This window comes from Corvus kubaryi, unplaced genomic scaffold (assembly GCF_017639235.1).
Source record: "Corvus kubaryi isolate FWS band 111438036 unplaced genomic scaffold, C.kubaryi_AGA036_p1.0 71, whole genome shotgun sequence".
Classification (NCBI taxonomy): Eukaryota; Metazoa; Chordata; class Aves; order Passeriformes; family Corvidae; genus Corvus; species Corvus kubaryi.
The window spans coordinates 13040285-13063344 of record NW_024582059.1 but is presented as its reverse complement, the minus strand read 5'-3'; the positions used below and the strand labels follow the sequence as shown (position 1 = coordinate 13063344).

The following is a 23060-nucleotide window of genomic DNA, read 5'->3' as shown; positions in this document are numbered from 1 at the left end:
TTATTCTGACTTAGTGCCTCCCACTGGTTTGTTTTCAAACTAGTACAGTTATGAACTCAAATTACAGCAGAATTTAATTCCTGGTCAGAAACCTGGTATCTGACCTGTTTTTCTTCCAGTGTATAGATTTTGGTTTTATTTTGCTACTGCTCATGCCAGTATAAACCCCTGATACCTTGAGTTTCATTCTTATGTATTTGGCATAAATAAGCCAAGGCCAACAGTAGAACTCTTGAAAAATAGGAATTCTGACCGTACAGTAAAGATAGTAAATAATTCATAGATTCTTCTAGCTAGTTGGGATCAGCAGATCATCATGTCTGACCTCTTCCTTAAAATAAAAATAAGAATTTCATTCAAGTACTCTGCTACTAAGACTGTTATAGCGAGGTATACTTATAACCAAGTTCAGTGTATTTGCTACTCTAATCAAAGTGGATCTAGTTACTTTTCCTAATGTAAGGAAGTTGTATGTGAGACAGGTAGGAGTTTATTTCAACCATCATGAAACTTAAGACCTTAAGTGGGGTAAAATGTATGCTATGGAGGGCCTGAGGAAGGCAAGAAATTTAGCAATACTCTGGTTAGGGCAGAAAGTGTTGGTGGAGGTCACAGATAGGTAGTTACAGCATTGAGGGTCATAATTTCTGAAACATTTGGAATAAAAAATCCTGGTTCCAGATGTAGCTTGTGTATTTTGTATTTCAGAAGCAAGGATTCATGTTTTAGAAGCAATCATTAATGAAATTTAGGATAAGCATCTATTTGTCTTAAATTGTAGAACATAGGAAAATTGTTTACTTCAAATAGCTTCTAAATTTTCCCTGTGGTTTCTTACAGCCTCTGCTCTGGGAATCTTGAAGAACATAAGTGATCACATCCTATGTTTTGTGTATTTTTAAATGAAAAGGAGAGAGAGTAAAAGCGTTCTTGAATTTTACTGTAGTGGTTCTGGCATAGGGGATTCCCCTTCCCAGCCCCCCAACACTTTTTCACCATTTCATGGGCAAAGTGCTTTTCTGTGTTTCTGTCCTTCATTTATATAAACTACAAGAGAAAACAGGAAGTCCAGAGTGGTGTTTTTTTTAATACTGTACGTAGCACAGCCTCAGTTATTAATTCTTTTCTGGCTTGAACCCTGTGGGTTTAGCAAATGTGCCCTAATGCAATATTTTCATCCTGTTTCACTCATGCCTCCCTTCATCCCGTTTCCTGCCTATCCCAAAGAAAGGCTGGAGAACACACTTCCAGAGTCTGATGGCAAAATGGCTTGATGGCTTGATTGCTCTGTTGACATCAACCTAACAGCTGTGGAATTTTCCAACATTTTTGTAAGAAGGAAAATTAGGAGCTTAAGGATATTGAAAGCCTACAAGGTTATATTTTCGTTGGTGATTAAATCCAAAGAAACCTTGTGTCTTGTGGAAAATAAAAAGTAAACAAAGGAGATAATATGGAGAAAGCCTCATACAAAAAGTGCATCTACAACTTCTCTATTTCTAGATTTACTTCCCGGACTGAATTACTCCATGAATGTAATTCTGACTCCAGGTGACCTGATTTGGATTTCCTCTCTGTGTCAGTGTCATTTAGAATATCCTTGACTATTCTCAGTAACTCTCTTTTCTGTACAGATCCAAGGGTAAGGGCTTCACAGCATAAATTCATTCCCTCATGTATCAACGATTTAATTTTGAAGCACAAGTCTTTCATCCTCTTACTTTTCAAAATTCTTCTCCCAACTAGAACTTACTTACTGTGCTGACAGATGCTCTGGAGACAAGGGAAGTAGCAAGATCTTAGTTCTGGTATTCTGCATCCATTCAAATTTGGAAATTTTTTTTCCTCTATATGATCAGTGATTCATCTTTTTGGAGTCAATAAGGGGATTAGGCATCTGACTCTAAAGGAAAACACCACAAGTTGGATGCAGAATCCTAGAAAATTAGAGCCCATGTAAATTATGCTTTGTCACTCAATTTCAAGTTGATACTGTCAGTCAGTCTTTTAAATTTGTCCTATCCTTCCTCTTACGAATTTTTCTTCAATTATTTATGAAATACTATTTTAGTGTCTCACTGCTGTTCTCCAATATGCTGGGTCTCAATTTTTATTTTTTTTTTTTTAACCCCTACAATTAATTCCTACATCTTCTGGCTTAAATTTCCAACAAATAAATAATTTGAATTTCCTTGCTGTGATGATAGGGTATAACGGGGTGTGCTTATTGATATCACAGAACAGGAGCTAAGCCTTTTTGTACAAGAAATGATGTCTGAAGCAGTCATCACTTCTCTTGATGAATTTTAGGTTTCACGTTGGGGTATTATTACCTGAATGAGTGTAGATAACTAATTTTTTCATATGTAAGCAAACATTCCCTGTGTATGCAAAACCTATTTTTTGTGAATTTTTCCTGTGGAGAACTAGAATACATAAGATAGCAGTGATGTGTTCATATATCTTAGTACTTATTCTCTCTACCCTCAACCTTACTTTCCTTGTTGTTGTTCCTCTGTGGTGTACATCCATTGAGTCCATAGTTCCATTGATTCAGCGACTATTCTTTATTTACCTGTATGGTTGTAGCCACATTTATATGTATTAAGAACCACGTATTCCTAAAAATACAACAATAATATTGTCTGTACTGCCAGACAGGTTAGAAAGGATAACATTGCACTGGCTGTTGCCTGTCACCTTCGTGAAATATTGTTCTGCCAGTAGCCATTGATTTTTGTGAATCATTCAGGGTTTATGGAGGGTAGTGATTTGGGAAATGTCAAGACACCAATCACAAGGTGTTATGGAGTAGTTTTGTTCACAACTAGTAATCATTTTTACCAGTAAAACATTTTTATTGTGTAGTCCTATACTCCTGTCAGCTGTTGAAAAGTGTGACTGTGGAACATAGGTCTGAACACAGCCTAGGCATTGTGTGTCAGTAAGTCTACAGCTGCCTTCAACTAGCACCTGCCACCAAATGGATTGCTGGGGTTTTCCTCTGAAAGAATTTACACCCTACATTATGCATTTAAAAAGGCTGATGAAAATCTGGGAGCAAGTGAAGAAAGAATATAGAAAGATAATGCTGATATTTTAGTGGGTAATACAAATTTGAATTATGGTAATACTGTTATTGTCTGCACTCCAGCAGTGTGAGCTTTAAGAAAGGAGTGCTAAAGCATCATCAGTCCAGGAAAAAAAGAAACCACAATCATCACAGCAGTGTGATGCTACTTTTGAAGGAGAAAGAATAGAATATAGTTCGGGAGTTTATGATTCTTACTGTACATTTTTCCTTTGCATTTTATGTCTTTGAGTGATATTTCCATATGGTAAAGTGAGTGATATTAAAGCAGAGGTCTAGGTATTTGAGGCCACTCTGCAGCACCTCTTTCCTCTGTCAATGCTATTGGCAGTATAAGGTTACTTATTCAACCCCTGGAAGGAGACGATGCTTACATGGAAAAATCCCTGTAGCTAAAGGGAACCACACTCAACCCTGGTAAAATTCACCACCTTGCATAGAGCTGTGAAAGAAATTAGCTCAGTTTGTGGTTCTCTAGACTATTAAATGACTGATTGTTATTTTTTAAGTGAACATTGTGGTACAGAGAAGCTCAGTCAGTAATTTCCCTAAAACCATTTAGCAGGTAAGTTCTTTAAGAAGAACCTGCATTTTTGAGTCCTAATATTGTATATAAAGTCATTCTGTGTATTTGAGAGGAAATGCTACTGGAGGTTTAATTTCTCTGTTACTATTTCCAGTAAACAAAGAAGAGTAGACAGGGAATAAAAGTAATATTAACTTCATAGTTTGTATGTGTTCAGGAAAACACAGAAATCAATGGTGGAAGTTACAATCAGGATATCAGTAGTTTTTTATGACTATTAATACTCTAGAAGTATTTTTAAAGCCTGTGTTTTTAGTAGGTGGCTGGGGAAGACATACAGTTTCATCTCCGAGAAAAAGAACTTGGTGTCTAAAGGTACCAAAGAGTAAGGTAAGAGGGAGAAGTACTTGGCAATTAAATCAAAAGTGAGATGGAATACATTTGCAATGGAATTAATTAGTTGTTGCTAAGGGTTTTCTGAATGCTGGAAACAATTCTCTTACAAGCACAGTATTTTCTGAATGTCTTTGAAAATCTCTCTTGGAACTTCACAACTCATTCGATAGATGTCAGCTTCAAGGTTCAAAAAGCTTGGCATATAAAATTCAGCTTGGAATGGAAAATCTAGAGCAGCTTTCCTGGCAGATGCTCCCAGCAGCATCACAGAAAACTTCCACACTGTAGGTGATGGGGTTTTAACACAGTTGTCTTAGTGCTAGATTAATTTGTAGACACTGTTCCATAGTTACTTGGCATTAGGGCAAGTTAATAAAGAAAGAATCAAGTTCACATGAAGAGGTGTGTAAATCTTGACAAAAGCAGCTGAGTTAGAGCATGAACTTACTCGTGCGGTAGCAATCTGGGCTGTTTTCTTGAAAAGAATATAGAGCTCTACTGATTTTTAGCAGATAACCTTTTTTTTATCCTTTTGGGTGGAGTGAAAGCTGTTTGAAAATACTGTATGTCATTAAATCAGTGATAATTTTCAGACAGAGATAAAAATGTTCAATTTGTCTGGTTATTTTCATAGAGTGTTCCAGCCATTAGTAGAAGTAGATTATGTGCCTTGTTCTCAATCCAGATTTCTCCGAGGCAGTTTATTATTCTGTATATATCATCTTCTTAAATGTTACAGATAATGGAAATACCTGATGGTTGTTTAAATGGAAATGTGTATGGTTTTTCTTAAGTTTTCCCACTGATTTCCAGCATTCTTTATATGCTGACAGGCCATTTGTCTCAGTGCTGCTATCTATAATATCATGTAATATTATGAAAGGGAAGCCCCCTTTTTTTTTGCGTACAACGTAAGTTATTGAATTTAAGGTTTGACTTTTTGACTCTTTCTATGCTCCTGGAAAGAAGATACAAGATCTCTGCTGCTGCTCTCACTTTTAAATAATGATTTACAATTCTTTTGGTCTGTCTGAGGACAATTTTTGTTGTTCTTGTACCGTAGCAGGTCACACAGAGAACTCCTTATCAGACATTAGGACCCAGCTGGGCTGGGATGAAACAAGTATACAAGATTAAGATAGGACACATCACCTGAAGAGTTTGCAGTGGGTATATGTGTGTGTTTGTATTCTGTGATTGGGATAACTGCAGACCACTCCTTTTGGTGGCTGTTACCTGTGTAGCTACTGCACCTGGATTCTTATTGTAAGAGGAGGGGCAGCCGTGTCCTGGGGGGCACCAGGCACAGCATCGCCAGCCGGGCAAGGGAGGGGATTGTCCTGCTCTGCACTGGGGCAGCCTCACCTCCAGTGCTGCGGGCAGGTCTGGGTGCCACAGTGTAAGACATTAAACTATTAGAGAGCATCCAAAGGAGAGATACGAAGGTGGTGCAGGTCCTTGAAGGGGAAGGCCTACAAAAAGCGGCTGAGGTCACTTGGTCTGTTCAGCCTGGAGAAGGGGAGCTTGAGAGGAGACCTCATTGCGGTCTACAGCTTTCTCATGATGGAAGGAGGAGAGGCAGACTCTGATCTCTGTGGTCACCAGAGAGGGAACAGCCTGAAGTTGTGTCAGGGGAGATGTAGGCTGGATATAAGGAAAAGGTTCTTCACCCAGAGGGTGGTTGAGCACTAGAACAGGCCACAGGGAAGTGGTCCCAGCACCGAGCCTGACAGAGTTCAAGAAGTGTTTGGACAATGCTCTCAGGCACATGGTGTGACTCTGTGTGGGCACAGCCAGGAGCTGGACTTCAATGATCCTTTCTGGTTCCTTCCAGCTCAGGATGTTCCGTGATTCTATGATTCTGCGCAGCTATTTTGTTATGCATTTATGTAAAGTAATTTCCCATTGAAAAGTTTATCTTAGTTGAATAGATATGTGTGATATGCTCATGCCATGCTGCTTCTAAGACAAGTAATTTTTGGAACCTGGTGCCAAAGGATTGAATCTCTTCTAAGATGGCCTGCATGACAATGGAGGCAAGATGCATTGCAGTGTTTTCAGGCTTTGAACTGAGAAGCCTGTAGGTATTTGGACAATTTTTGATAAATAACTTAGTAAAAATATTGCAAAGTCTGTTACAAATCTACTGATAATATTTTTCAGGTTTTAAAGGATGTTTAACATCTTTTACATTTGGGGGCATGATTCTGCAGAATTCAGGAGAGAACTATGATGTTTCTACAGAATTAAAAAAACACCCAGAGAACTAAAGAATGTTTTTTACAATACCAGAGTCAGAAAAAAATGTATAGAAAGAAATGCACTTGAGACAGTGGCTAGGGAAATGTTGGTAACCGAATAGCTTTAAAAATGTAAGTAAGAACTTCCAGACACTTCTGCTGTTCAAAAAAATCTTTTTCTAATTCGTGGTTCCCAAGTTTATGCTTCTAGGCATGCTCAAAGTCAGTTAATTTTGACATCTGGCTCCTTCTTTTAGCTCCTTTGGGATTCACAGAATAGGCATTGCCCTAACTTCTTCACCTGTGGAACCAGACGTTAGAAGGATGCTAACAGTGTTCTTTCAAAAAGCCACTGAAAACACATTAAAGAGCAGTTTCAGGTTTTATCAACTCTCTTGCATAAACTTCTTTCAACATGACAGAAGTATTTCTACCACTTTCTCAGTGATTTGATTTTCATGGTATTTCTCCACTTGAATACTGTTTTTCTGCTGGAAAAGAAGGACCTAACTGGCATGACAGGAAATTTTGGTACAGGTGAATCGCAGACTTCTGCTTTATCCAGCAGGTCAATGTTGTGAAAACTGGACTATATTTGGGAAGCCTTCATTTCAGTCCTTCTGACATAAGGACATGAAGCCTTAGAACCAAGTAGAGCTCCTGAATTAAATTAGTATTCTGAGGATGTCTGCATCAGTTTTGTTGGAGGTCTTCTGTTTAAATTGGTCAGAAAACCAGTGGAGCATTCAACACTTTCTGAAAAACTCCCCATAGTTTTGTGGTTGAATCATGAGGAGGAGTGGAAACATGCAGGTCAAAAGTCCCTGAGGCAGAGGGGGGATATCAGTCGAGGACATCTAAATGTTATCCCAGATTCATGTTATCAGGCTATGAAATAGAGAGGCTTAGCAGCTCATAGATTTCTTTTTCTGCTAATGTGTAAAAGTAGTTACCCTAATGTTTCTCTAATGCTTTTAAGTGCTTTCTACCTTAGCATGCTTTTCACTGAAGAAGCCATTGAAACGAGTGTTTTCCCAATAGAAGGAGGTGATTTTTGCTGTTGCTGTGATATGTGCAACTTAGCATCACCATCTGCACTCCATTTCTACCTCACATAAATTACTGGTTGTTTAATTTAGCTTTTCTCTCGTGTCATTTATTTTCACATATGGAGGTAGCAGCTTTACCAGGAGATAATAGGAAATTATTAACTTGTTTCACCTTACATTCCCACAACCACATGCTGCTGTTTCTTATAATAACCTTGGCTTCAGTAATGTGGCCCTTTGTGGGATCTTTTGAGTGTGCTGTGTAATTATGTTGCGAGTACCAAATGAATGTAGACTGTCATTCCATTACCCTACTAATCTAATATGGTGATAGAGGTGTTGTTTGTATGATACTTTCCCACTTGTCTCATCTGATAAAATTCTGTTTGAAATTAACTGTTTCCTTTTTCTGCAACACTGATGGATTCTGCTCCACAGTTCAGCCAGTGAAGGAGTGAGGAAATGTCTGTGAAACTGCTAAAGCTGAGTTGGTAAAATTGATGGAAATAATACTGATTTCCATGTTTTGAAGAAACATTGCTAGCAGCAGACTCAAAAAAATTTAAACTATTTCTGGGAATTTTTTCACTGGTTTTAATGGGGAAGTGTAAAAATGTTTTTTTTCTGAAATGTTTTAACCTGAAACAATTACGAATAATTCTTGTCCACACTGCAAAAGAAAATAAATATGTTTATTTTCTTTCTAGTTCTGTATTACTTGCTGACTTCTTATCATTGAAGTTTTTCTTTGTAAACTCCTAAGTAAAATAGAGCATAAATAATTTAAAAATATAAGGGGGAGAGAGGCTGAGACTCTAAAACTAGGGAACATATTCACCATGGGCATTTAAATTCTTTTTGTTATCGTTTAGTGCTGAGTTTGGCTCCTTTCAAGAATATTCTCGTAATTGGCAGATTATGGGACTCTCTGCAAGGAGATGGCAGTAAATGCAATTTGCCATCTGTGGGCAAATTTTTTTGTGGCAGCATACCTGTATCAAAAATGGTTGTTTATCATCATGCTGTGTTTTGAAATAAATGTCCAAATTTTCTAGTACTGCAGACCAGCCTCTTCAAATGAAAATTAATGGAGTTTAGCTGATTAAGCCATGTGAGGTCTGACCCTGTTTTTCAAGATGTCCCCTATTGTTCAGAAAATGACACATTGGTAATTGTTAAGAAGGACATGCTAGTGATTCATAAAAATAAATTGGTTTTGGAAGGTGGGAAGTTGAAAATGTAAGCTCTAGTGCCATTAACAGATGGACACCTCTAAGTAGATATTAACTTGCTGATAATTGCAGTGGATCACAAGTAACACATTCACCCACTCTGGTTTCCAGTATTTAACTTCACTGGTTACAAATTCTTTAGTTTGTCTTAGAAAAGGTCATCATGTGACTTTCCTTCTGCTGCAAAGAGACACACATTTCATACCATGAAAAAACTCCTTGATTTGCCCTCTCCTATGTTGTTGTTCAATAAAATGAAGATTATTTCTGTTGGAGATGAAGGGGATAATTTTGTGGATCATTGTAATAGATTAATTAGTTTATGAACCCGAAGTTCTTTAGAGGATGCCACGAATATTTATGATGTCCTTGAGTTTTACACTGGATCTGTAAATTAACTGAAAGATGTGTAAAAATTCATACAGTCAGACAGCTCCCTCCTGGCTACGCACATAAAATGGCTCAGGAGCATAAATTATTCCTGCTGAGGTCAATCATAATTTATGCTATTTTGCTTCTGCATCTGCTATTCTGAGAAAGACGAATATAAAAAACATCTGTATTTGAAGAAAGATTTCCCTCTTTGCATCAAATTTCATTCACTTTGGAAAATCTTTTGGTGCAAATGATAATCTGAAGAGCTGCAATTTGAATTGGCAGGTCACAAGGGAAAAGTGCTTCAGACTGTATTTATGAAAAAGCTGAAAAAATTATCACAGCCTGGATAGTTGAAGGGAGGTTTGTAAAGATGTTGTCATTGAGGATGTATGCAGCACATTTCACTGTGTACAAGTATGAGGTAAAAACATGTGGTAGTAAAAGATAGTCACAAATTGCCCAAGTTAACCTTTGTTCTCCCACTGTCACATTAAAAGCATAAATACAAACCAGTAAAGAAATTCAAAATTACAGTGCCTAGAGCAATTTGAGCGCAGTCATACTGCATGACCGATTTCCCACTGATGGCTGTATGGAGGTGAAAGAATTGCTTATGACTTTGGAAGTCTTACATGAGCTTGAGGCCCTTCTCTATTTGCCTTTGATTGTGACTAAATGGGATCCTGCTCTTTGAAAAAGTTAGAGAGCTGTTGGCAGAGTAGTGATCTAATTATGTCCTGGTTCTGTAGTATTCCACTGTTTCTTGGGCTGTAAGAATCCACACTTAGTGAAGGCCCAGACAGTTTGCAAACACCATCTTCCTGGTGATTTTGGTTGAACTGAAAACATACTCGATGTATGTTTTACGTGATGCAATGCAAAGTGTGGTGACAAAATTGCTGGAGATTTTGTTGAGTACGTGGTAATTTTGTTTGAAGGTATTGGGTAGAGACAATGGGAGAGTAAGAGAATCTGGCCTTTTCCTGTTGAAAGTGCTCAGGATGCCTCGTTATCACCCTGCTGGGGTACCTGCTGCTGAATCGTGTATCTCTCTATGATGCCACAATCTGGAAGTCCTGAAGTGCTTTTTGTTTACAGTACTGCAGATCCATCCTGTCAGGTGTTTTTGTCTGATGGTTTTAGGTTTACTACCACTCCTGACAATATCAGGACATCTAAGCAGCTAGATAGGGGATAGGATATATCCTTATATAGTTACAAAATTCTGAATTAAAGGAGCTAAAACTGGAAAACAGTGATGTAAGTTAACTAAAATCCTGACAGTATGTTGCCAGGAAGAGGAAACATGTACAAAAATCCTAGTTTTATATTCCTTTGTATGTTGAGGAATGAGTTACAGCATGATTAATCTCAAGGGAATTTAATTTCTTTGGTATACATCACATGCATATGAAAGCAGAATAATGCTTTAAAAAGTTATGTCAGACCAACTCCAGTTTCTGTCCTATAGTATGTAGGTGAAACTATTCATAATAAATTCATAATAAAAATTTCATCAAAGTTGTATTTTGATGGAAAGAATTGGTTCTGTCTTCGTGGTGACAGTGGGCACATTAAAAACTTGGCTGTCTCTTTAGTTTTCACATTTTATGTGTTCTTAGCTCCTTAAAGGAACTTTCTGTAATATACCTGAAGTATAATTTCTAGAGAATACCTAAAAATACCTGAAGTAGTTTTAGTACCTATGTTGATGATACCTTGCACAGATTAAAGGCTTTGATGGGGTAATAATTTCAGTAGCTTGTTGCCTGTGATTCTTTGGCTTATTGTCCTTACTTTACTTGGATGAGTGATGCTTTGGTCTTTAGATGTCTAAAATGAATAAAACTAGCAGATAAGAGCTGTAATAATGCAGGTAGAAGTCAAAAAAGTGAAATGAGAGAGTCAGACTATTCTTACTGAGTAGTATTTCCTGTCTTTGTCTTTTGCATCTTTATGACAATGTTATCTGAAATTCAATACATTTCATGCTACATATAATAATAGCTCAAACTGTAAATTAATTTAAGCATTTTTCTTAATTTCTTAATCTCTCTGATATATATCACTAAATAAAGGTTGACTGTGCAGCCATTATGAGGAAAAGAATCCAATTTTCCTTTATGTCACTTCCAAACAAAAGATATGTCTGTGAACAAAGGAGTCGATTTAGGCAAGTATGAACAGGTTATTTACAAGACCTAGTGGTTGTCTTATCTCCTGTTCTTTTTTTTCAAAGAACAGGATGAAAAAATAATGTATCAGCTCACATTATTAAAGTTCACTTTTTTGAGACGTAGTAATACTGGTGGTTTATATTAGAAATGGTCTTTGCAAGTTTGAATTCAACAAATGAGAGATTTTTGTGTTATATTGCCATTTTGATACCTAGCTCTAAAACCTTATTTAATTTCATTCTAAGAAGGAAAAAACTAGACTTTAGCCTTTTTTTTTTCCCCTCACTTATGTTCAGCTAATTTTTTCCAGTCTAGTTTGCTCTCAAAGGCAGCATGTACCATATTTCATTCTCAAAACTATATTTTAACATGTTTCCTCTAGATTAACAAAATTGTTTGGAAGCAAAATGAATAATAACAATTTTTGTGGTATTCATTTTGCTGGGTAGATGTGCTATCTCAGGGTAAAGAAAGGTAGCATTAGAGAGCAGTCCAACAAACTGTTGGAAAGGCATCAGGATGCCAGTAATTTCATCTGTAATAAACAGGAATGAATGATTCAGTCTATATTATTTATTGTATATTTATAAATTGTTTCATATTAATACCTATTAGAGTCTCCCCTGCAGACAGGTTGAGTGAGCTGGGATTATTCAGCCTGGAGAAGATAAGGCTCCAGGGAAACCTCAGAGCAGCCTTTCAGTACCTAACAGGGGCTTACAAGACAGCCAGAGAGGGATTTCACAAGGGCGTGTAGGGATTCAAGGGGGATTCGCTTTAACTGACACAGGGTGAGTTTAGGTTAGAGATCAGGAAGAAATTCTTTACTGTGAGGGTGGTGAGGCACTCAATGGGTTGCCCAGAGAAGTTGTGAATGCTCCATCCCTGGAAGTGCTCAAGGCCAGGTTGGATGAGGCTCTGAGCAACCCGATTTAGTGGAAAATGTCCCTGCCCATGGCAGGGGTTTGAAACCAACTGATCTTTAAGGTCCCTTCCAACCCAAACCATTCTCTGATATTCTGTGGTGATACTTAGAATGAGACACTGTGCCTAGTGCTTAATCTCCTTTTATGAAAAGTTAGGCAGCCCGACATCAACACTGTCATGTGCTAAACAACTCCAAGAAATTCTGAATCTTTAAGCTGCAGAAACAAGCAACTCTGTGGTATAATTATAATTTCTGATGCCAGTACCATCTCTAATGAAGCATTTTTTTGTGCTGAGATGTAAAAAATTTGCATTTAAAATTCTCCTCCCTTTTATTTTTAAAAGGCAGTTAATGTCTGAAGAAGTGTCATTTACTGCAGAATGCCATAACAAAAACATGCAAATGACACCAGAGTTTACCATTTTCATCATGAATGTTGTTACTGCTTGTAGAATGAAGATTTTGCTCCTATTTGCACTCTTTGTTATGTATATTTGTTGTGTTCAGCATGTTCAATCGTGGTTTTCTTCCAAATTTCATTTTCTTTCTCCATAAATAATAAACAATTATAATGAAGCAAAGTGCCCTTTCTATTCTGTACTCTAATTGATTATAACATACAATAGCATCTTTTACAATATATTACAGGAATTGCTTCAAATCAGGTATTCTGTATTTCACTGTTTTAAGAGATGTTTTAAGGAACAAAAATCGTGTATGCTACTAGCTTTGTGCTCTTTTTCTTTATTTTTAGGGGAAAAAAAGTAAAAAGTAGAAGTATCCATTAGAATATTGCTGCCTGGAATAAGTTTTGCATTTTTCTTGCTACTTAGAGAAGAGGATTTAATTCACAAACGTAAATTGTTGCTTATTTTTTATTACACTGCCTTAATTATAAGTTTTCATTCTGTTCTTGAGGGTTTTAGCTCGTAGTATTCAGTCTCTATCTGCATCATATTGGTGCATTTCCTATTTTGAAGCTCAACAAAAGTGGAATTCTAAGGACAACTGTATTTAATTATCTTTTATTGACAAGATTACTTACACACCAAATACCAAAACCAAGTAGATTTTACTTTGCAATTGCCTTTTTCTGTTTAAATACTCCAGTACTTGCAGAAATGTAACAAAGGGCAACAGAAAAATTTGAGGGGTTTTGGAAGATTGCTTCAGAGTAACTGCGGCATGTGACAACTTCTGTTATTTTGAAACATTTTCAGTCATGTAGACCTACATTTTCACAATAAGAAAAAAAAAACCCCAGTCTGTCTTTTTAATGATTTATAGTCGATATTTAAAATTTTTTTTTCTTTTTTTTTAACTGGGGAATGCCAAAATCCATATGGTGCTTTCCAGGCTGTTAATACTTCAAACTTGGAATGTGAAATGTGTTCTCTTTTAATTCACCCCAGGACAGATGGAGCAGAGTGATTCCAGCTTTGCAAAGCCATCATTTTATATCATTTCTTTGAATGGTTGTTTCTTAGGTACTTTCCTAAAGCAATAATTTTACTAATAGCAACTGAAAATTACTGCATCATTTTAGCATTACATTTTCTGACCTCTTTAGCTGATCACACAGGAATTGTAGTACAGTGTCTTCTGCACAGTAGATTATCGCATTACTGCCTGTGGTATCGGTCTCTTCCAATACCATTCCTCTTAGGATCATTGCTATCCAAGTCTCATTTACCCCACAGCTTGTCAGCTCTGCAAGGGGGCTCAGCTACTGTTGGAAGTGGTAGGCAGCTGAGATACTCCCCAGTAGCTCTGAAGGCTTTCCTGAAGTGCCAAGTTCAAAAGCTGCACCGTACATCCTGTAACTTCAGATCAGGTGAAACTTCTTTGATCCATGGAGTTGGGCTGGGAGTGGAAGGACAGGGCTTTACCAGAGGTGTAGCAGAAATCATTCTTTGCAGATGAAGGGGGAAAGAGTATAGATTGACTTTTGGTGAGAACTTGTGCTGCCAGGAGTGGACCTTGGGAGTGTAGGGCACTCCATGCAGCTGATGGTGTCCTCACCCTTCCCCCTGCAAAGTCACTTGAGCCATATGAGCTCTTCCCTTTCCTTTTTTGTTCCTCAGACATTTGAGACACTTGTTATTGTGCTGTTCAGGTTTACTAAACCATCTTTTGGCCCCCATCATATCTTAGTAATGGCACACAAATGAAGTGTGAAGGCACAGAAGTGAACACTGAGATGGGGAAATAAATAGTCTCCATAACGCTTCAAGTGCTACACTAACTTCCGCTGAACATTTTATGGCTGGCCCCACGTGTGGGGGAGAATGGAAGTAAATCAAAGGTTTTGAGCTAAAGGAGGTCAGTGGTTGTTCAAAAGCCAGCAAAAGACTGATTTTCATGGTTCTCAATAGGGGAGGATGGACATTAAAAGGCAAATTGGCACTGTATACACAGAGATGTTAATATGGCTGTAGCCTTTTACTGTGCCAATAAAATGATACACGGCCCTAAATTTCTAACAGTGAAACATTTGGCTTTATATCATCATTTGCGTGAAGATTTTTTTAAAACAAAAGTGAACCATGCTTCAGCCATTTGGTTTAATTCACATTGTTGGACTAAGACTATGAAAAAAAATCACTCTATATTAGATGTGCACTAAGCTTGTTTTTTAAAGGGTTTTTGTTGTCACACAGACATGAGCCCAAAATAGTGTTAGGCAATGCAATTCAAATTTTTGTTGCTTCTAGATAAGCAGCTGAATAACTGAAACTGCTTCTACAATACCGATTCTCAAATAACTTTCCAGTGCTGTTTTCTCACAAACTGCTGATACAACTCACTTTATGCTTCTTGCTGTTTTAATTTCTTTTCATTGTAGAAAGGCATATTTAAGAAACTAGTGGAGAGGTCTGCCAAAAAAAAAAAAAAAAAAAAAGGCAGTTCCTCAGTTGCTGCACTGTGAGGCACTTCACATCAAAATTGAGCTCCATAATAAGTATGAGACCCTTCCTGGGTTAATTGATTTCCCCTGTGAGATGTAGTGTAATGAATTTTCTGTAGCTGAATTCTATTCTCAGTGCTAGTGGCTAGTAAACCTTTTCTATTTTCTATAATAGGTTGGTAAGTAGACAATCTATTTTTTAGAACCTACTTTTTCTCCTGTTCATAGAAAACAAAAGAAAGCAACTCCTTCCTGCCATCACCAGTATTAAAAATAAATGAAATAAATAAATAAACAGCCTTTTCTAAAACTTCATAAAATGACATACCTTGTGTGCTGAATGAATGGCAATTCATACCATGTTTAATTTGCTCTTGGAAGCATTCTCTAGCTTCACAAGGGTACACAACCATATTGGCTGAGGTGAGTGCTTCACAGAAAATAAATACATGGCCTACATCCTAGGGCCTAGACTTTGGTAAGCCACTTTACACAGACAAAACTAATTGTCTGCCTGTCTGAAACCCCTGCCTCTTGGCTGGTGACAGATAGGGAGCAGATTGTACTGATAATCCATAATGAAAGAGTTTCCTGGGAGCACATTTTGAGCTGTGCCTCTTAACCAATGCACAAAACATGATGTTAAGACAATGCAGCATGCCATGTCAGTAATTATGGAACCTGATACAGTGACAGTGGAACCCAGCCCAGCAAGATGTTAACTGCACTGCAGACCAGTGTCATCAGAAAGAAGCATAGCATTTGGATCTTAAAGGAGCTGCAGGTTCTCTTTGCCACAGTTTCTGCTGTCCCCTTCTCTGTGCAAGAATTTTCAAGACAGCAGCTATCTCTCAGCAGAGTTGCTTTGCCAAACACTCTATGATATGGCATCATTCCCTCAACCTCCTATGGTGCTGTGACAATCTAGTACTTGTTTTCCCCAGTCAACTGGAAGTTTATGGGACTGATTTATTGCCAGTTTATGGAATGCATCCAGAAAATCTGTGCAGTACTCTTATATTGCTTGAGGTGCTTACTTCTGAGTGGTAGAACTCTGTAGTGCTGAATTGCAAGGCTGTCATCTTGGAAAATAAAGGTCTTTATAGAAGTCTTTGGTAAGGGGAATTTGGTAGAAAGAAAGGTACAGGTTATCTCTGCAGGTAATTAGGAGGTAGGTTGAAGGCGTTGGTCAGTTATTCCACTGCCGTCTCTGGGGCCTTATCGGGAGGATAAGGCTTTTGCCCCCCTGCACTGATAATTACATACATGTATACTAGGAGGAAGAGGCACTGTAGTAAATGGCATACAAAGTCATCAAGTTGTATTTAAATAATGTAGATTTCTTGTAAAATTTGGAGTAGCAAAACATACAGTAGCTGAAGCAAGGAAACAAAATTAGAAGGTCTGGGTATGGAGCTGGGGCATATTAAGATGTAGAGCAGGAGGTTGTGATAGAGTCTGGAATGGATGCAGTGATGAAAGAAGAGGGTTCAAGTTCGAATTGAAAAGTTTCTGTAGACTTTAAAGGTGAAAGCTTTAGGTATGAGAAGAGTAGCAGCAGAAAGTGAAATTAAAGATTGCAAAACCACTAAGTGTTACAGATTCAGTCAGGCCTAGGAAAATGTCAGAGACCTGATAGTAAGTCTGTAACAAGTTAACAAATTCCTAATGCCACTCAGGTGGTGGTGGTATGTTTTTCCTGAAAGATACCAGACGGCAAAAGATTGGCAAGCTAAGAGAAAATGTTATGTTTTGAGAGGTGGAGATGAGGAAACAAAATCAAGGAAGAAATCAAAAGGTTATTGATGAAAGTAGACAGTGTAGATTTGGTAGAAGTAAAGAGGAATGAACCAAAGGTAAAAGAAATAAAATGACAAAAAATACTTTAAAGCAGAGGTGACTAATCCAAAACTAAGGAACTAAGCCTAGAAATGGATTTTAGTCTTGGAAAGATAAGGCTAAGGATTAACCTTTTCTCTGGCACAGATTCATCTTATTAATTTCTTCTTCAGAAGGCTCAAAATGGTACATAGGATGTGAGTAATTTGCTACCTCTCACTGAGCATTGTTCAGCTACATTCTGCCATGTTCTCTTTCAAACCACTGTCTAATACCTCCTGTGAAGAAAAAAGTTTACTTGAATTTATTTGACAGGTAAGAACATGTATAATAATTTCGAAACTGTTGTTATGGTTTGTTTGTTAAAAGCAGACCAACTCCAGACTTCTCATTGGAACATTTTCAGGTGCATTCACCCATGAAGAAAAAGGTTTTATTTTCTTTTCCTTTTTTTTTTTTTTAATTAAGAGACTTTTTTTCTTCCAGAAACTAGTACTGTAGTCCTGAAGGGAGCTTCTATAAATATGGCATGGACTTCATAGATTAGCTCTTACTTTCTGGTTTTCTTTCAATACATTTCTCTGCATTGAATCAAGCTTTTCAAATTCTCACTCCTTAAAAAAAGCTTTTGGCCTGAACATTTTGCATTCACTGTGCTCTTCCAATTACATAAACTCCTGCATAGGAAAGAATAGTTCAAACACCTGCAGTCATAGAAAGTCACCCCTATCTCTTTTCTCTTGAATTTATTATTGTATTATCTATCATTTTGTCTGTGTTTGCGTAAATGTTCAGTTTGTTACTTTTCCATTGTTAAAAATCTGAGAAAATTACCCTTCCTGATATGTAGTATAAATGGATCCTTTTTACTTTTGTTGTTGGAGCATCACGCATCGTGGTGAAATTGCAGTAAGAAGTCCAAGGGCAATCAAAAGAGACGTCAGGGCCTTGGGATGACCGATTAAGGGGTCGGGAACACAAGCAGCAAAGCCTTTGTCCTACTAGCTGCAGAGAGTGGTGTTGGAGCAGGCAGACCCTGCAGATCAGTAACTGGTGTCACCAGGAGAATTTTGGGTTCTTCACTCTTGGATTGGTCTACATGACACCAGGCCTGCTGGCAAGAGACAGGGTACACTAGCCTCAAAGGGGCAAAAGGATCTTCATGTTAAGAGTTAACAGGGCTCACTGAAATGAACTGAAACTAGATTTGAAGGGAGAAAGGGGTGTTGTGGAGATACAGCTAGAAAGCAGAAGTGAGAGCACTGCTAAACTTGTGTCAGAAGCAGCCGCGCTAACGCTGCTAGGCCGCAAACCGTGGCAGGCAGTACGGCCTATAATGAAACAGTCAACATAAAAGGCATGCTTGGTATGTACCTGTGAGAGTGCTAGCTTCTAGTTTTGCAGTGTTATTAAGAAACATAGATATGGTTGTTATAGTGATTGCTGCTTAGATAAGAATTTATTTTCAGTAACTGCTGAAAAGGTGTAAATACTCAGCTCTGTATCAATAAAATCGGCTTATTGCATCCAAGCAATCTGCCCCGTCTTTTTCATCGCCGACCGTCTCGCGATAGGTATAACCAGGCTTGGTAGTGATAAGGTATGGGATGGCATGTCAGGGATCAAGGGGTAGAATATATGAGTTTTGAACACTCTTGAGTCATGAAACCAGGAACAGTAGAATTCACACTGCTAGAGCTAAACCCTTGTCCGGCTGTGAGTGTGTTTCTGATAGGATTTAGATGCCATAGAAGTATGGCCCATGCCATTGACTAAAATTTAGACTTTGTTAAAGTAAAAAGCCTCTGAAAAATGTACAGTCAAGGAGAGAGCTTTCAATTTAGAATATACCAACAGTATTGTCGAAGAAAGAAAACATAGTCTCACTCTCTGCAAAAAGCAGAAAACAAAGCTATGCAAAGAGTTTAAAAGTCTAAAGTGGGTTCCTTAATTTGGCTTTACAGTAATGGCTTTACACTAGTCCAAAGCAGAAACTTTGATCAGACATTTAAATTGCTGTTTCCATATCACCAGAGCAATGATAATAACAGGACATAGCAGACTCCATTCATGGGTTGCCTTGAAATTTTTGATGTATGTTTATTCTGATTCAATACTGAAAACTTTTTTTTAACATTTCCAATGAAAAAGAAGCTCTAAAAAGTTACCTCCAACTGTTTATTTGCAACACAAACTGGAACACTTGCTTTTGCAGTGAAAAATTAGTTCATTCTAGTAGAATTGAACAGTTGCTGTAACAACTGAGCAATAAAATAAAGTCTAGTGTTTAACTTTTCTATTCCTGGTGTTCTCTATTTAACAATGAGTCACCTGTCCTCCAAGAAAGCATACAAAGATAATATTGACCTGACTGATAAAATTGACACAGAGCTGAACTTCGTTGAAAGATGACCCTTTTATGTCAGCCTTTTAAGTGCAGCCAGCCTTGTAGGTTTGGGAGAATTGCAGTCTCTCAGTATGTGTTCTGTTGAAAATTGTTGATACAAAGGTGTCTGTTCATGGAGTGTTGCTGAAGGAGTCAAGGAGATCACTGTGAGGAAGCCATTTCATGTGTTTTGTCGGCAGGTCAGCCTGGCCATTGCCCCATCAACCTCACTTTGGAAGAATTGCAACAGCTTTGCCAAGCTTGCCTCAGTTTCAGAGATACCTGCCACATCTGGGAGCTGCAGCAGTAGCTTACCTCAGTCTTTGTCTTACTGATTTTCATGTTTTAAATGTATTTTATACATCTTAGAGTAACACCAAATTCACATCTGACTTCCTGCTGTTTCCTTTTTCTCCTGACTGCTTTCCTGTTGGCATAACAAGCCCTTCTGGCATGCAATACTGTGGAGGCAATTTAAATGCAGGAGAACAAAGGTTTCACAATTTGAATTTTTCAGCTATGTACTTTATAGAGAAGAGCATGTTTGGCACATTTTCCATAGGGATTGAACCAAAGCCTGCTGTCTGCTGTACATTATTATAATGGGAAGTGCCCCTTTATGCGATCTTTAATATTTATTTTATAAGCTGACATTATGAAGGCTGAAACTCTGTCATTGCTATTTATACTGTATTTGTGCTTTGGGATAAAAAAGAAAAGCATCTGCATAGAAAAGGCTTATGGGAACATTCATACACGAAGATTTTTCATCCTGGGGTATGAAATGCGTTATATAAAAAGCATCAAGAAATCTTAATCCTGTTTGTGCTTCAGAAGTTCCCTCCGGGCTTTAAGTTTTTCTGACAGTGGAGACTGAACTCTTTATGAAAACATTAATCATTAGAAAGGATTTTCACATCAAGTGAAATAAATTGTTGGATTTTATTCTGAAAGAGATTGTATAGAGTGATTTGATTCACCTATTGCTTTTATGCACTTTGGCTACAAGGATATAAACAGATAGGTGTGAATGTCAGGTCTGCAAAGAAGCACTATGTGGCAGAGAATCTTCTGCTAACTTCATCTGATTAAAATATTCTACTGATCATACAATTAGAATTGCAACAGCAGTTAGGTAATACTTGAAATTTCTAAGAATATTATTGGGGATGGTCCTGTGCAGGGCCAGGCGTGGGACTCGATGATTCTTGTGAGTCCCTTCCAACTCAGCATACTTTGTGTTATATACCTATTTCTTCTTACTTCTGTTTAAGAAAATTCTCCTCAGCTGAGCAGCTACTTCTGCCCATTTTGCCCCATGTGCAAGAATGATGTGTAACTTGTATTCCATCATTTTATTTCTGCTATGTAGGAGGGTATTTAAAGAAAATAAAAAAATAAATGACTGAATTTTTCTAGATATGAGCTAAAAATACTACAGTATACTTAGAAGATTAATGTGGTGGCTGTAACTTGAAAAAATTACGGCAAAGGATCATTAGAGAAGGAACCACTTGTGCAGAATTTTAAGTCTGTTTTTAGTTTTGTTTTTCTAGACTAATTTGTTTTGTAACCTCCCTAGAATGTATAGTGAAATCAAATAAATCTGAGAGTGATGGTTTCATAAAAGTAATAAATCTGGATAAATTAGTGCTGAATTTCATGATCTCGTCAGGATTTCTTTTTTTTTTTCTTTTTGTTAATGAAAAGGTATAAAAATGCCAGTTAAACTCTTCCTTCACTTCTGTTCATGCCCAAATACAAATGGGCACAATTTTTGTTAACCAGTTTTTACAGATTAAGTCATTTCTCACTGAAATGCTTTGGTTTCTGTTTCGAGATCTGATATCAAAGTTGTTGTGCTGGTTTTGGCTGGGGTAGAGTTAGTTTTTTTTCTCAGTAGCTGGTTTGGGGCTATATTTTGGATTTGTGCTGGAGAGGGTGAGGTTGTGGGAGTGACACAGCCAGGACAAAGGGGATGTGCCAGACCATATGGCATCTAGTCAGCATATACATCTGGGGGAAGGAGGAGGAAGTGGAGATGTTTGGAGTGCTGGTGTTTGTCTTCCCAAGTCACCGTTATGTGGGATGGAGCTCTGCTTTCCTGGGAATGGCTGAACACCTGACTGCCCATGGAAAGCACTGAATGAACTCCTTGCTTTGTTTTGTTTTGCTTATCTGCACAGTTCTTGCTTTACCCATTAAACTGTCTTTAGCTCAACCCACAGGGTTTTGTTTGCTTGGGCTCTTTGATTATCTCCCCTGCCTCACTGGTGGGGGGTTAAGCATGGTGCTTAGGTGCCAGTTGGGGTTCAAATACGGCACTGCTTAAGTCAGTTTTGATGAAAAACATAATCTATGCCTGAGTTTTTCATCTGTGTGTGGATGACAATGATTCTTGGCTGTCAGTCAGAACTTGCCTGCAGCTGTATGCTTGTCTCTTAGTCAGGCTGCTTGGAACTATATAGTATCGCAGGTGATGCTAAACTGAAGTGGAGCTGGAACTACTTATATTTAGTCTCCTTTATCCTGTCACTTATATGTGCTTAGACTGCAGGAGCAGGACATGTAGTTTGTAAAATAGGGCTGTCATTCTCTCTTTCTGGGTTTGGGGGGGTCCTGAGTGATAAAGCAAGGCACAGATGTGAGTGTTATTCCGGTTGCCTCTCATCACTGGGTACTCCAGATATTGTACATATTTACACTTTCTGTCTGTTGCTCTTCAGAGCTGTCAGTCTCCGTGTCAAATTGCTTCTTACTGTAAATTTCATACTGAGTTATTGATTTTCTCTTCTAGAACTGGTTCATATTGTATTTATTTATTTGTTAGTGCTTCAGTGAGGGTTTTATTTCAGCTTCTACACTTCACTTCCTTATGAAATGCCAGTCTTGATTTTTATTTGTCTTTCCAATCATTACTTGTACTAGGAAACAGTGATGAGTAATGGATTGGTAATATGGTATGGCTCTTGGGCTTTGATGCTTGGTAGGATTTTCAAAACAGAGCAATAACAGTTTGGAAAGAGGATCCAAAACAGAAGTAGAATTCCCTGGTTTTTGCATTCAGGCAGCAAAGAATACTCCTTTGTTGTCCTCCTTTGTTTCCAAGCAGCTCTCCCTAAAGAGCAGGAAAAAATGTCACTTGGATCTTCAAACAGCATTTATATTTTCTTATGACTGTATTGCCTGTATGAATTCCAATGCAGAAGCGTCTTTGCCCATTTGCAAGGTGTTGTCTCTTTGCAATGGGGGAAGTATAAAGAAATGTTAGAAAACACGAGCAGGGAAAATTGTTCTTGAATGTCTTTGGTAGAATCAAGGAAACAAATGACTAGTAAGGCTTTTAGCCAGGTGTCTTCACCTGGAACCACTGAAATCACTGTGTGCCATCTGTCTGGCATTATTGGAATATGTTTGGAAGGATAGTTTGGGGGATTAGCAGCACAAAATGAAGTGATAATTTTTCTTCTATACCCTCCTCTTTCGCATAGAAGTCCTTGAAGAAGGGAGTATTTTTGATTATATCCTTTTTGTCTTGTTCTGCCTGTTTTCATCTGAGCCCTTGCATTGATGCTGTGGCTGAGAGCTTCCTCCCACTATCCTCTACCTAAGTGCAGTTTGTACACCTATGCCAGGAATCTTGGATCAGTCAAGAAACAGCATTAATTACCTCATGCAATAAATGCCCACTGAGATGGTTTGGATAAGATTCACACCTTCACGTAAGTGAAAGTTGTTTTTTCATCTAAAATGTTCCCTTCATCAGCAGTAGCCTTTGTCACATCAGGTAGAGACCAGCATTCTGCTACTCGGAGCTCCTTCCTTTGTAAATCTAAATCTTCATCCTAATTTCTACAACCATGAAAGAGAGAAGGGCAAAATACACTTCTGGTTGTGATGTTCTGCGGTG

The 23060-nt window shown here is 37.9% G+C and overlaps 1 protein-coding gene across 6 annotated transcripts in view; it reads left to right on the top strand.

Moving 5' to 3' along the window:
- Positions 1-23060, top strand: part of CCSER1 (coiled-coil serine rich protein 1) — a 629908-nt gene that overhangs the window by 210985 nt on the left and 395863 nt on the right. The window lies entirely within an intron of this gene.